At 31.4% G+C, this 16,534-nt stretch overlaps 1 long non-coding RNA gene and 1 pseudogene across 3 annotated transcripts; one reads left to right on the top strand and one right to left on the bottom strand.

The window, feature by feature from the left end:
• The first annotated feature begins 675 nt into the window (after positions 1-675).
• LOC112705923 (uncharacterized) lies at positions 676-5,297 on the top strand. 3 transcript variants are annotated; one of them, XR_003155611.3, is made up of 6 exons: positions 676-871; positions 961-1,086; positions 2,605-2,672; positions 2,767-2,896; positions 4,392-4,540; positions 4,778-5,297. It is a non-coding gene; the product is annotated as an uncharacterized lncRNA (long non-coding RNA). The 3 variants fall into 3 exon arrangements; XR_003155614.3 differs by lacking the exon at positions 2,605-2,672 and having other exon boundaries at positions 969-1,086; XR_003155612.3 differs by lacking the exon at positions 2,605-2,672.
• A 6,755-nt stretch (positions 5,298-12,052) lies between these two features.
• LOC112708322 (ATP phosphoribosyltransferase 2, chloroplastic-like) lies at positions 12,053-14,021 on the bottom strand (annotated as a pseudogene).
• Between the last annotated feature and the right edge of the window lie 2,513 nt (positions 14,022-16,534).

The raw sequence follows: 16,534 nt of genomic DNA, 5'->3' as shown, positions 1-16,534 counted from the left end.
CACATACACATAGCACAAACAACGTTCTCAACAATCCAAAAACATGGTCATATCATGGCTAATCACCAAAGCCCTAAGCCTGTACACATTCTCCTAAACCCTAACATTGCAAACAGTAACAATGGAAGTCCAACGATAACACAACCACATTGATCAGGAGATAAAACCAGAATCCTCTCACAAAATAAGAAAAGCTAGCTAACCTACCTCTCACGCAAGGCGATGAAGTGCCCTTTTCGGTTGACCAACGTCGTCGCAAACTGCTCACCAACAACTCCAGCACACTGTCGTCGTCGGTCAAGCCTGGTCGTCGCCGTTCAATGCTTCGTCTTCCGGGAGGAAACAACTAAAATGAAGGGATTGCAGGGGTTCTTTCTTTTCGGAAGAAGGATGCAACTTGAAAGAGAATACGAAACAGGGATGAAAACCAAGCATTGTAAAGGAGCAACTAAGAAAACGATGTCGTTTCATCCTTCGCCTACGTGTCACACTAACGGCCAGGTCAGCATATCTTCACGCCGTTACTAAAACATTTGACGGAAGGACTAACGTTACCAATTTTAAATTTTTTGGGGACAAATTTTATTATCTTTTTCTTACGGTGACTCGTTTGAAGAATGGGCTATCTTTCGGGGACCAATTTGGCTATTTACTCATTAAAAAACACTTACCACCGTCCATTCCCCGCGTCTAGAGCAGAAACACAATAGCCTTTTACCCCAAATTTCCCATTTTAGCACCAACCCGCGTCATTCTCCGCTGCCGTCGCCGCTCCGTCACGGTTGCATCGCCGGCGCTCCTCAACACATACTCTCTCTCAACCATAAATCCTACTCCGTCGCCTTACTCAAACCAAGGATTTTCAGCGAGGGTCAGTTTCCATTCTTTCTTCTTTGTTTAGGGTTTATTCATAAGTCATTCGATTCAACATGCATTTGATAAGAATTGAATGTTGTCAAGAATGACAGGTAGGAGCACGTAATTTGTAAACACTTACCGTCGCTGGTTCCGAAGTTCCCTTCACCATTGTCGCTGGTTCTACTTATCGTCGCTGCTAGCTCGTGCTTATCCAATGGCCTGGTGAGGGTGAGTTACCTGCTCCCCTGCTTGTGTTTGGATTCTTCCCTACTCCCCTGCTCCCTTACTTAGCTAATTAATTTGTTGATTTAGGGTTTCATATTTTAGATAATTAGTTTGTTGATTGGTTTTTAATGGATGATTTAGTAATTAGGTTTTAAATTTAGATTTTTAATTTAGTTTGTTTATTGATTGACAAAACATATGGAGGGAGGGAATTTGTAATGCTGAACTGAACACCCAATAATTGTTGCAGTTATCTCAGTTGTTGATATTTTGCTAAAAATGTGCTAGAGAGCATGAACTACAAATTCTGTGTGTAGATCTATATTTAGGATCTATATTTGTCTAATTATAATACAGTTTTTTTTAATTAAAAAATATAAACAGGAACAACAAGACATGTAACTTCTATGAACAGATCTGGCAATAAAATATTGTTTCACATGCTTCTTTTTCCTTACAAAAGAATGAAAGAGTTGAATATATAGGAATTTAAAATTTTGACCCAAAAACCAGCATGCACAGTTAGATCCACTAGTAAATACTAAATATTAGTAGGCTAATAGCTCTCTCTTTTGAGGGTTTCTAGTTATTTTCTATAGCAGTTGAACTTCAACCCCCCCTCCCCACGGTTCTATTATCCATTTTGACATTAGTACTATTTGCATTACTAAATCATGTGTTGTTTTGGAAAATATATAAATCTGAACAACTCGGGTTGTTGAGCTTGTTGCCATTAGAAATAGTTAATGATAGAAAATGGAGAACTGTTTTTATATAGTTTTTTTAGGTGTCTTGTTATTAGATCCTGCCATTTTATCATTAAATTATTTCTTCTTTATAAACCCTGTTTAGAGCCATAATCCTTGCCATGAATCAACATTAAATTATTTCTTCTTTATAAACCCTGTTCAATAGACAATTTGTTCAGTGCTGGTTGTCTTGAATTTTTTGTAGTCTCAAAAATTTGATGGTTGCCAGTTTTAAAAAGTCAAAAATTTGTTCACCACTGTTGTTGGCATTTTCTTCTTTGATGGCTAGAATTTCCCTCAATCGAGAGCAATCCGAGACCACAAGCTCTTCAAGATTTTTTTCAAGTGTTTTGGCGACAGGAACAGAAAATATGTTTTCCAACCTTTTACAATCTTAAACCCATATCTTATGCAAATTGTTTTACTTAAGAATCCCTTCAAGCTGGTTTTTTTTCATGTTGAACATGTGCTCTAATTTTGGTTTTTCTTAGAAGCTGATGGCTTATTTTCTCAAGCGAGGTCAAATATAGCTTTCATTGACTTGCAATTTGTAACCAACAGTTTATCTTTATCTTTATGCTTTATTAGTACTATTATTAATTTAATCTTTATATTATAATTAATTTTTCCATGTTGCCCAAGCATTTTGCCCATGAATAAGTAATCAAAATAAATGAGAAAATAACCTTAGCTTGACTGACCAAGCATTTTGCCCATGAATTCACGTTAATAAGATATATGTTTGTTTGCTGTGTTTATTCCAATGCCTAAGGAACAAATTAACACGGGATATTATAATATATACAAGCTGAAACCAAGGTCTATATATAATACAAGCAGGTTAGAAATATAATTATTCTTGTACTTCTTTTTATATGTCAGATTAATTATTTTTATGAATGATTAATTCTGAGTACAATGACAATTTGGTCAGGGCTGTTAAGGTGTGGAAAGAGCTGCAGATTAAGGTGGATAAATTATCTGAGGCCTGATATCAAGAAAGGGAATTTCACCATTGAAGAAGAAGAAACCATCATCAAGCTTCATGAAATGCTTGGCAACAGGTACATATTCATGATTCATGATTCATGATACATGCATGTCATCCTCTCTCATCATGTTCTATATATCTTTAACATGCATGCATGATGCTATTTTCTTGATTTAATAGTTATCCTTAATTTGTAAATAAAATGGTTGATTCAATAGTACTAGTTTTCATCTCCTGTTTCAAGAAGCTGGATTATTATTCATGAGTTCACTCAGAAGAAAATTAAAAGCTAGGCCACATTATTGATGAGTTGAAGGTATTCTGCCACCTTAATTTGACTCTCCAAATAAAATTAAATACCATGCATTTTCATTATTTTAAAAATATCTTTCACCGGCTAAAGGGGAGCACGAACATCAGCTGAGTGTGGCAGAGATGAAGATGTTGAGATGGATGAGTGGTCATACGCAATTGGATAAAATAAGGAATGAAGATATAAGGGAGAGAGTTGGAGTAGCACCCATTGTGGAAAAGATGGTTGAATCGCGTCTCAGGTGGTTTGGACATGTGAGAAGAAGACCGATAGAACATCCAGTCAGGAGGGTGGATGAGATGGAAGATGGACAAAGGGCGAAAGGCAGAGGAAGACCTAAGAAGACCATTCATGAGGTGGTCAAACGAGATCTACATATAAACGGTCTCTCTGCAGACATGATACATGACAGAGCACAATGACGTCGTTTGATTCATGTAGCCGACCCCACATAGTGGGACAAGGCTTGTTGTTGTTTTGTTGTAAAAATATCTTTCACATTAGAATTAAAATTTTAATTTAATTGATATTATGGTCATCTTTGTAAATTATAGAGGACCCTGAATAATTCTATTGAAATAATGTCAAAAAGAAGTAAGAGATAGAACTAATAATTTGAGAACATGAGAAGACTCTGTTACACGCATTAAGATAACAAAATGTGGGGCTATACAAGATTCTCTTATAGATCTGTGGCTTGTGCAAGAATCTTAGTGTGGCAGTTTATGTCACATGCATTCTATAGTACCATGTGCAACACATGCATATATAGTAGTATCAAAACATTGAGTTTCATTGTTCACTCTCCAACGTAATCTACAATTAGAATGAATGGGAACTACTTATGAAAATATATAGCGTCATGGATGGATTAGTTAGAACTTAGAATAATTTCATTTCTGTAGCATTTGAATGAGTCAATTGAGAAGAAAGAGTTGGAGTGAGAGGCATATATGGTTTTGTTTGTTTGTTCCTATGGGTTATAACTTAGAATAATTTCATTTCTTTATTAGCTTAACAAGGCAATATACGGCCTAAAACAGGCTCCCAGGACTTGGTTCTTAACTCTTTCTTCTACTTTACATATTTTTTGTTTTAAGAATACTAAATCAGATCCATTTCTATTCATAAGAAGAACAACGGACTCGATCATTTTTCTATTAGCCTATGCGGATTACATTTTGATTACAGGTAGACTGAACTTACACAGAAAAAATATGTTGTATACCTATTAACTAAAATGAACATGTTGCAGGAAAATCCTGTTCCAACACCAATGGTTTCTTCTACAAAACAGACAGAATTCATAACAGAAAGGAGTTGAAGAAGAGATTGAGCAACATATTTCATTTACACTATCACAAGTATTGGTAGAGCTTAAGACTTCCAGAAAAGCTATTCAAGGTTTAACCTTCTACTTTTTTATTTATTTATTATCTCTGTTAAACTATTGAGTTTTAATTTATCTTCATCTTTATTATCTCTGTTAAATTATTATGCATGCTTATCTATACTTATTTATATATGCTGGTTTGTGTAAACCATTCATGGTGAAAGTATAAATTATATTCATGATAAGACTTTTATTTGTTGTGGTTTCTCGTTGAAAAAAAAATTAAAAAGAATATTTAATGTGTACAGGATATGGTTGGTAGAGACGGAGATCGCAGTCGTAGCCGTGGCCGTTGCCGTTGCCGTGGCCGTGGCCGAGGCCGAAAGGGGAAGCGTAGGCTTTCATTGGTCAGCCCCTTGACTTGCATGCAGATCCATACTCTCTCGTTGGATCATCATCCGACACGACTGGTTATGTTAATCCTTACTCTGTTTTTCTGTTGATGGTTGTTATGTTGTTCTTGCTATTAGTTTGTTGCTCTGTTGCTGACTTGTGTTCTTGAGATCTTGGCTTCCTTCCGTGGTTGCTGACTTGCTAGGTTTTATTTTTATTTTTATTTTTGTTGTAATGTTGTAATGTTATTTTTTGCTAGAATTAGCTTTTAAGTATATAATTAATTCAATTGTTCTTATTATATTCTTTGTTTTACGTAATAGTGAATAGAAAATTAGAAAATTAATGTTTGTTCATAATTTTGGAGGAAGAGGAATTAATATACTATATGTACTGTACCTTTTGTTATTAACTTAATAATGATTTGACAGACAAGGGTAGTTTTAATCCTCCTTATAGGATTTGTTTTGAATGCGTCCATGAATAATTAATTACATTAAAGACGTCGAGTTTCTTCTTTTATAAAAGAATTCTGATATCTTTTGTTATCAGAGAGAATTCTGATATCTTTAGATTATTATTTTCAAGCAGAAAATTGCATGCTTAAGTTTTGTAATTAGTATTATTAATTTATTATCTAATATTTAGTATAAATTTTATTTTTTTATTTAAAAGTTTATTAATCTTGTTATCTAATATTTTGTTTTTATATTTAAAAGTTTATTTGTATTAACGGTTTACTATTTTTCAAATAGAAAAAAAAATTTAAACATATAACTATTAAAATCGACGGTAAAGTTGTCGCTTTTAAAAGTAAAATAGACAAATTTAAATAATTAAATCGACGGCAGTTGTGTTGATTTTATTCAATCATATCGACGGTGTTGTCGTCGATTTTATTAAACATATTATAGACAAAAATGTTATTGATATTATTGAGTTAAATATCGACACAAAGGCCGTCGATTTTATTGAATCAATTATCGACAAAAATGTTGTTGATTTTATTGAGTTAAATATCGACACAAAAGCCGTCGATTTTATTGAATCAATTATCGACAAAGAAGGCGTCGATTTTAAATAATAATATCTACGGTATTGTTGTCGATTTTAGTAAGAATGTAAAATTCTCACTCCCATATTACAGACAGAACAAATGTCGATTTTATTAAAATATTATCGACGGCCAAGAAAGCCGTCGATTTTATTAGCATTTTGAAAAAACGACAAGTTTTATAGTGACCAATTGTGCCGTCTATTTTGCCGTCGATTTGGCCGTCGATTTTAACGACGTTTCTTGTAGTGGTTATTCAATTTCTAATTGTTCTGCTATGAAAGAATGATGCTCTATTGAGTAAGTTTGAGATGTGTAGTTTAAAAATAAATTTCTTGTGCTAAATTTGATGTTATGTGAAGGAATAATAATAAGAGACTTATATAAGTAGTTTAAATGGTATGAAATTTGATTACTTATAACGTAAAATTTATTATGATTAATAATATTATTATGACATTTGTAATATGAATGTTTATTACAAATTAATAAATTAATAAATTAATAAAAATTTATAAATTAATTTTTATTGTATTATAAATCAATTGTTGCGTTATAAATTTATTGTATTATTTATAACGGTAAAATATAATAAATATAGGAATATGAATTCAATGTATTTGTAGGTTACAAATTTATTGTATTGTATTTTTTTAGTTTTTTATTCATATATTTTATTTTTTTGCTGATTTGAGAATAATAGTTGATTTGGAATTGAGTGGTTGATTCTAAAGTTTTGCCAAGTAAGCGATATTGCTGACATGGCATTAGTAGGAGGAAAAAAATGTCTCAAAAGTAATGTGGATAAACTTATGTATCTACTTTTATATATTAAGAATATTTATTATGGTTAATAATATTATTATGACATTTGTAATATGAATGTTTATTACCTTTAATGAGTTATTTGTTAAAATTAATAAATTAATTGTTGCGGTTATAAATTTTTTGTATTATTTATGACGGTAAGATATAATAAATATAGGAATATGAATTCAATATATTTGTAGGTTACAAATTTATTGTATTGTATTTTTTAGTTTTAATTTATTTGTATATTTTATTTTTTTGCTGATTTGGAAATAATAGTTGATTTGGAATTGAGTGGTTGATTCTAAAGTTTTGCCAAGTAAGCGATATTGCTGACATGACATTAGTAGGAGGAAAGAAATGTCTCAAAAGTAATGTAGATAAACTTATGTATCTACTTTTATATATTAAGAATAGATTATCTATTTGTGCACCTAGGAATACCTATTTCCCTACGAACTTCCCAACCCTCGAAACTCACTATTTCTTGTATATCACATTCTGCATACTTCTCTGAAAATATTATTTCAGAAAGAGCCTCTCATTGTAATAAAAATATTGTGCTTTATTATTTGAAGTAATATTATTATTTGCTTTGTTTTTATAGTAGGTGAACTTACTATATTTTTAATATGATACTTGCGTGGTTCATCGTCTTCAACCTTACAGTAAGAGTCTAAATAATAAAGTATTTTGTCAGGAATGCTCATTACCATTAGATACCAATAATCGTTCTCTTTGATTTGGATATATATATATATATATATATATATATATATATATATATAACAAATAGGATATAATATGTTTAAGTACAAGTTTGAGTACTTTTTATTATAATAAAAATATTCTAATAATTAATTAGAACTTACAAATTGAAGGTCACAGGTTGGTGGCATATAATGTGCATATTTTTTCAGTAGGTTATGATTCTCCATATGTAACGACATGTCATCCTAAGTATATTTGAGCATAATGGTTATTTATTTTACTTAGTTAAAATGAGTCAATCAAGATTTTGACTTACTGCAAATGATGGTGGAAGGAACCAAACATTCTTTAATTTTTTTACGTTAATATTTGATGTTATTTTTAATGCCATCAGTTTTATTACCAGTTCAGACACTTGCTTTCCAGCTCCGAGACAAAACAGATCTTTTATGGTTATAGTTGTGTTGTGAATATAAACTAAATCCTCTCTAACACAAAGCCATCATGTTAGACACAGAGATAACTAAAATTAAAAATAAAATATGGCAAAAAAAACCTTACGCTATATCATTATTGGCAGCAAAGATGTACATAGCCATATTGACAAAGCCCTCACTCAACCTCATATCTTGTAGTGGTTTGAATAAACAATTAAGTTTCTGGACAAAACAAAGAGGTTATCTGTAATATACATATTTAAATACTATTTCCAAAATTTATTTGTAACTATATAAAATATCTTTGGAATAGAAGTTGACTTGAAAGCCATTTTTTATTGTTTCACATAGCTCGTTAACCGTGCATTGTCTATGTTAAAAGTTAAAGACCCTTTGCGTACTCTCGTTTCCACCAGCTTGCTTGATAGTTGAACTTTGTGCTCAAGTTTTGGCATTTTAGTTGGTTGTGTAAATGCCATATTTTGGATAAATAGTGGATTATTGACTCTTGCCAATTTGTCCTTTTGCCTTACAAACTTACTCGGATGTTCTTGCACAGTTTTATGGGTTTTGCTATTTGTTTGAAAATTCAGCCTTGACTTTGGCTTTGAATTTTCTTCTCCATCGACACATGTTTGCATCCCTTTGCAAAACGATGGTGGCAGACTGTGCAAAATCTCAACGTCCTTATTTTCGTCGGATACTCACAATTTTTTTACTTTACTTGCAACGGATAAGAGTTCTTCTTTGTTACATCACCACAGGATTTATTCTTCATCTCATATAGGTCCACATGATCAAATTCTTCATGATACTTCTCATCAATTTTACATTGAAAGGCGGTTAGCTTATCAAGTGACTTTTTCGCCATCCACATTACTTTCTCCATCTCATCAACTCTCTTGGATAAAGATTACATTATAAAGAGAAAATTAGCATTAGTATATATAAATAACATTGTAACTTGTCATGAGTTTGGTATATTACCTCTATTGCATGTAGTATTTGTTTCAACAGAAAAATTTTAATAATGTCCATCGAAAAAGATTCAATATGATCGTCTACTATTTTTTCTTCCATTGCTTTACTAGATTGTAATTTTAATTTTAATAAAGATAATTAATAGTGTTCTATACATGAGTGTTTATATATAAGAACAAAATGATATTTCACATGACTAATTCCTTTTTAATAATTTAAATTTGATAACCAATAATTTATGATTTAAATTTAAATTAAAAATAAAAATTTATCCAACTTTAATTACTTTCCACGGCCAAATTTTGGTCTCCTTTACTTTTATATTAAAATAATAATAAATATGAGGTAATATTTTAAATATTAATTTTTTAAAAAGATAAAATTAAATTATTTTATACAATTTTATTATTTTTAATTTCTTTTTATCTTACTCTAATTAGATAATTTTAAAAAAAAAGATAAAAATAAAATATTTTTAAAATTATTTTTTATCTTATCTTATCTTTTGTAACTAAATTTGTTATATATTCATCCTAAGGAGTTATATGGTACAAACAAAATACTATCTGAATGAGTAATAAAATATTATTCCAATAAAAAATATGCAAGTCAAGAACATGTTTAACGATCTAACAAAAAGGATCGATAATTTAGAATCGGTAATTCATGTTTTACACCAAAAAATTGATGTTATCATGGCACAACAAATAACTCTCACAAATAGTAGTTCGATATTGGATCCTACTATAGTAGTGATCTTACTAGTATCTTACCAATTTAACTCAACAACTTATTCCATTCAGATATCACTCGTGAAGCAACAACTACATCTAGTGGGCAACCACATGTTAGAGTAGGAGCTGTATTGTCAAAGGTAACCATATATTTTTTCTTCTTTCTTTTACTTTTTTGTGTCTTTTTTTCTTTATTTTTTAGTTTAATACTTGAAACTATTTTTTTTAACTGCAGTGGTAGACACTTATTGCATTTGAGCCTATACTTTTGATGATGTTAATCGAACTTCAGGCTAATGTTGCAGCCTATATTTTTTCAGATAATCCGTATGTGTGATTTATTTTGTGTAATATATAATAGTTTATAAATTCTATGTTTCTCCTGGTTAACCATTTTATGACTTTGACAGTTCTAAAGAGTTGGTAATCTTAGATGAAAAGGGTTATAGAAATACATTTAGATGTCTCGTGCTAGAGAAATGTATCGAATTACGAGTAAGTTTAGAAGTCAATGCACATTATACTTTTTCTTGTAATTATATTTTTGTGATTTGTATTTTACTTATAAACATATTTTACATATAAATGTAACATATTGTAAGTTATAAACTTAGCTGCACTTATGATGACACGTGTATTTCGACGTAGGAATGAAGATTCAATTTGTGGTTCATGTTTGAGCATTTTGTAGTAAATTTATCCTTATAATATTTTTAAATTATTAGTTAATATTTTTCTCTAATAGTTTGTATGAATATACTAATTTATAAAGAATTTCTATTTTTAGACTAAACCATGCCATATACTCATACGAGTAAAGTTTATAATTAAATAATCAATTCTAAAATAGTTGTTAATTTAAAACATATTTTTGTTTAACAAGTATTTTTGTGTTTGCAGCGATATGTTTTAAGCGACAAACACAAATCGGCCGAGGTTATCTTTGATTTCTTTGATCCTTATATGTCACTGAAAGTTAACCACGTCATTAGCGTACAAGTGACCAATTTGTTTCCCATTAATATCCTATTTTATTTTCCAAATGTTTATAATGATATAAGGTTAATTGCAGGTTTTTATCCCTATCTATGAGAAACCACATTGGTATTTGGTTATTGTTGACTTTACGAGTCGTCGCCTAATCTTATTGGATTCACTGCCTTATGTCGGAAAACATCAACCGCGCAAAAGGAACGTAAATAAAGTGGTAATTATTTTTTCTAAATCAGTACTCAATCATCTTGAATCGCTTAATAATTTAACAATTTAAATAACCGTTTGTTGTTACTAGTACTCTTATTCCATTTAAATCATGTACAATTCACTCTTGTACAGGCAACTTATTTAGAAACGATGTTAGATGATCATATTTTTTATGATTATAAGTCTAAAGTTGTAGATTGTTCCACTTTTTGGCCTATCACACTTTTTGTCCTACCCATCCAACAAAATAGATCGTAAGTCTTCTCAATATTTTTTATTGAATATCATAACAAATTCAATAGTTTATATTTTATATGTATATAATAATTATTTGTTGAATACTTTATATTTTAGGAATGATAGCGGAGTTTGGGTGACCAGTTTGATGAGAGAATGTACTTTACAAGATGACTTCAATATTCAGGTAATATTTATAACAAAGTATTTTTAACATAATTTTTTCAACATATTTCTAATTAAAATTATATTATTGGTGCTCTAATCAGATTAACGACTCTACACGAATGAGACTTGTCGTGGATCTGGTTTTAGAGGAATACAATGATTTATGTCTCGTAATCCAAGAGAATACTTGGAAATATAGGAGCACAGTGGAAGCAGAGCATGAAGATAGTTGGGAGTGAGGAATTATCTTTTTGGATATTTTTTCTATTTTCTTTGAAAGACAAATTACTAAACTATTTTTCATGAGTTTACACACTAATTTATCTTTCTTCTACATATTACAATTCTATATTACTAAGTTCTTATATCAGTAACTAATTATTGTTGAGTATGATAGATACAATATAACTTGATCCAAAAAATGAACAAAAGTGAAACATATCCTGAATTTATAAGATATAATTGATCTAATTTAAGCCATTTTTAAAAAATATAATAGAAAGTTAAAAAATACAACACCAAAGCTAAATTTCATAGCAATTGAACCTTCAACTTTAACTCGACTTTTTGAACTAAAGAAGTAAACAAAAAATAAAGGCTACCAAGAAAACGAACTCACTTCTTTATCCATATTATTAACAAGTACCAAAGAGAGACAAAAAGAAGGAAAATACAGGCTTGCTCGCGATAATACTTCCAACCAATATCAATCCAGAATTTTCTATAAATGAAGATCAAGAAATGCATTTTTAGTTTCTAATTCTGAACAGGATGTACTTTGCAGCTTTCATCAAAGTCGTTACGTTTCTACGTCCATAGTATATGAAAAAGATTTCATCCATTGATCATAAATTGCTACAGTCCAAGTTCAGAAGGTAGCTGATGCCATCTTGGCGTTTCCTCATCAAAAATGTAGGTCAAGGGTGACATAAGAATGCCACTGCCACCAATATGCATTAAACGAATGTAATCAACATGAAAATGAGTATGAGAATCGTAGATGAAAGGAAATTCACATAGTCACTGTTTTATACCAAGTTCATGTAATAATGCTAGCCACTGCTAGTGGCAGTAATACATCATGTAGATTAACATTTTATCCCAAATCAAGGCCCAATTTGGATAAATAACTTAAATAAGTTCTTTTGAAAGAAGAGCTTAAAGTAGAAGTATTTTTATTAATAGCAGCTTATAAATAAATTATTTTGTATCTGAATTTTTAGTTATAGAAGTACTTATTTAAAGTTGTAATGTTTGGATAAATAACTCAAAAAATACAATTTTTTTACACAAAAAAATATATATTAAAATAACGATGATAACAAATACTTTTCAATATTGAATGTTGATTTTACATAATTTAATCACTAAGATTACAATCGATTATCCAATTGATTCTTTATTTATTCTCTAATTAGTTCTATTTTTCTAGCGCTTTCAGCATTCGGTTCTTTCTATGTAATATCATTAGAAACTAGTTCTTCTACTTCACCTCACCCATAAGGGTGTTCTTGTATGTGGTGAATAGCAAAAAAATTCTAATTCACAATAATCTTGATGGCAATGCCAAAGAAATTATTGTGTAGTTAGTGTTTGCTGTTTTATTGTGTATGATATGGTAGGTGAAAATAAAAAACAAATGTGAAATATGTGTGAATGTATATTTTGTTGCTGTTTTTTATTTTTTTTTTTTAATCCTATTAGAACTCCCTTCTCCTTTATTGGGGTCAAGTACTTGTTATAACTAACTATAAAAATAATAGCAAGCTGTACAAAAAGCTATGCATTAACTTTTCAAAAAATTAAGAGTTTTTCTTTAAAATGGTGCCAAATATGTGTATTGTGACTTTTCATAATTTAAAAATAAAAAATAACTTCTGCTACTTCCGAAACGGGCTCCAAATATAATTGGGTTATTTGGACTTGTGTCATTCAGAATAACAAGGTTTCATATGAAATTCAAAACAGATGCTTTGAAAATAATGTAAAAACTCACCGCTCTTAGCTACTGTATAGACTTGTATAGTGCCTTCTTGGGTACACTTATCACTAGGCATAGTAGTCTGCTGTTACCTTCCCATCCCATTTCTAAAAAACAGGACTTATAATGGGTCCCTATAAAAGATAATCACATGTTCCTCTTAAAATTGAGAACAAATTGTAGTGAAAAAACAATGATACTGCTTATAGTATATAACAAACTTTGCTAACGCAAAAAACAAATGCGGTAAGAAAAGCTCCCACCAACGAAGAAAATAAAAAATGAAGGTAAGGGATTCATTCTGAATCACACCTGCAACCCATATAATGATGGTTTGACTCAATACTCTCTCAACTACTTCCTTTGCACTACTTCCCTTCATGTTTGCAGTGACCTGCCAAGTACAAATTTAGTAAATACAATGAAAATGGCATCGGACATTAGATTTTGAGCGATGAGATACACAATGAATTATATGCACCGTAAATTGCCCAATGGCCCTCAGATGTTCCTCTAATCTTTATAGTATCTCATGTGTCCTTTCCAGTATTCCTGTCCGTTGGATCATTGATTTTTTGCTTGCAACAAGAACAATATGGAGGAAATTCAATTGTCAGATTGAGAGATAATTTATCAAGGCAAATGCAGAAGCAGTCATCAGAAGACTGGAACTTAATATTATTCTTGAGACTAATAGATTATGATAGTCAAGGTCAAAAATAAAAGTTAATGGTTGCTAACCTGGCTTTCCAACATAGTTTCACCTTCAATTTCCTTCAAATTATTTTCTCTCAACATGGTTCCATTACTCACTAGGTCTAAGAAGGCATCAGCAATTCCCATTTAAACGAATCAAAGGCAGAAAAATCAACCAGATAAATATCATGTCCATCAGGTTCATTTATCAAGCGTAACAAATCGGTAAATCAAATCAATGCATTAAACCAGAAAGTTAACATTCAGAAATTTAAACTATATATGTCACAACTTTATGCTAATAGATTCAATATTATGATTCTTAGTGCTTCCTAAGTATTAAAATTATCAATTCTACTCAGATGAGGAAGCCATTAAAAGAAGGAAAGACTTAAAAAGTGGTGAGAGATGCATAAATCAATGGTCTCACCCGTACCAAGAGAATCACTCAGGTATCTATTTCACCTGGAAGCGTGTTGTCCTGGCGATGGCAGCGTGTTGCGCGGCGGCGGAAGCAGGTTGTGACATCGTCTGAGGCGTGTTGCAGCAGAGATGATAAGCGAACGAGAGATACAGCAGAAGAAGAGGATGAGAGAGTGACAGTGATTGAAAGATGAGGAAAAATCCTAGCACCAAATGCTTCTCTTCTCTGAATCTGAAATTAAAAGAAAAATAAAAAAAATTGTAAAAGCAAAAATTTGATGGATTAATATCTAATTATTAATTTTTCCAAAAAAAAAGATGGGATATATTTTGTAATTATTTTGTTGATGGTTAATCATACTTCTACATAAAAGTAGAAGTAAGGAATCCATGGCCATAAAAATTAACTTGTACTTATAAAAATTAAAAAATTTAATATAATTTAGTATAATAGTCAAATTTGTCCTTAACAAATTATTGGTGTCAAATTTTATTTTCGATCAAAATTCTCTTTCTATTTATATATTTTATAATTATTTTAGATGTTAAAATTTATTTTAGTCAATACAATTGTTATTTGTGAGATAATGCCAGATTTGGTAGTAGAAACACAGTACTTTTGTGCAGGATAGAAAAATACATGATAGGACTTTGATTGCATGTGAAACTGTGCAATGGTTTGAAGTTAAGGAAAAAAGAGCTCGGCGATTATTAGACTAAACTTCCAAAAAGCTTATTATCAGATCAAGCGAAACTTTGTGGATATTATTTTGCAAAAGATGGGGATTGGCCGTAGATGGAGGGAGTGGATAAAGGAGTGTGTGTATTCTGCGTCTATGTCAATCCTAATAAATGGCTCTCCCACTAAACCCTTCAAAATGGAAAAGGGTCTACAATAAGGTGATCTACTTTCTCACTTTTTTGTGCTTGTTATGAATGTTCTACATAGGATGATTAGAGAGGTGGTGCGGAATGGATGCATTGCTCTGTTGTTGGTTAGAAAGGATAACATTGATTTGTCACATTTGCAGTTTGCGGATGATACTATACTTTTCTATCCTTTTGAATAAGAGACGATCAGAAACTATAAGCGGTTGCTACGCTGCTTTGAGATGATGTCAGGACTGAGTATTAATTTTGACAAGTCCAACTTGATTCTGGTTAATTGTGAGCAGAGTTGGACACGACAGATGTGTTAGCTGTTGGGGTGTAAAGAGGCGTCTATACTAGTCAGATATCTTAGTATTTCTTTAGGGGCGAATCAAAACCAGTGATTGACAAGGTAGAAGAAAAGATAAGTAGTGGAAAGCAAAGTCTCTCAATAAAGCGGATAAGTTGGTTCTCATTAAATTTGTTCTTAATAGCCTGTCTATTTACTATCTCAACTTGTACAAAGGCCGAAGACAGTAGCAAAAGAGATAATATCCTTACAGAGACGCTTCTTGTGGAGTAAGAAAAACAGGAGGAAAGGGATGTTGCTAGTGAAATGGAAAGTTGTATAAGCCCCGAAAAAGGCAGGAGGGTTGGGAGTTGGTGACACGGTAATTCGGAATACAGCGTTCCTATTCAAGTGGTGGTGGAGATTTTCGAAAGAGGATTGTTCCCTTTGAAAGAAAATTGTATACTTCTGTAATAACATGAATCCTTCTGAGATGATTTGTAATCAGCATGTACCTACAAGATGGGGTCCTTGAAAGGATATTTGTCAACTACAAATTAAGGAGCCACAAATGAGAGAGAAGATGATCAGGGACTTGGCTATGAAACTAGGGGATGGTAGGATAATCCGTTTCTGGGAGGATAGCTGGTTACCGTGTGGTGCTCTGAAAATTACTTTTTTAAGACTCTTCTCGGTCTCAAATCTTTAAGGATCTGTCATAAGAGATTGTGAATTCTGGGATGGGTTAGAGTGGATTTGGAATTTCCAATAGCGACGAAAGTTGTTTCAATGGGAGCTGGAACTGGTAAACCAGCTTCATGCGGCTCTACAATCAGTGAAACTGACAACTGAGAGAGAGGACAGAGTGGTCTGAAAATTTGATTAAAAAAAATGTTTATTCTACTAACTCATTTGTGTAGGTGTTGCAGTCAGAGGTACTTCTGGTGGTTATCACAAGCTATAGCTTTACTAGTACTATTTGGAGAGGATTCGTCCCACCAAGGGTTGAGTTGTTTACTTGGTTTTTACTGGTTGGTAGGGTGAATACAAAGAAAAGGCTGTGTAGATTAGGTGTTAT

The sequence above is a fragment of the Arachis hypogaea genome, chromosome 8 (assembly GCF_003086295.3).
Source record: "Arachis hypogaea cultivar Tifrunner chromosome 8, arahy.Tifrunner.gnm2.J5K5, whole genome shotgun sequence".
Lineage (NCBI taxonomy): Eukaryota > Viridiplantae > Streptophyta > Magnoliopsida > Fabales > Fabaceae > Arachis > Arachis hypogaea.
This window is presented reverse-complemented; position numbering and strand designations above follow the sequence as displayed.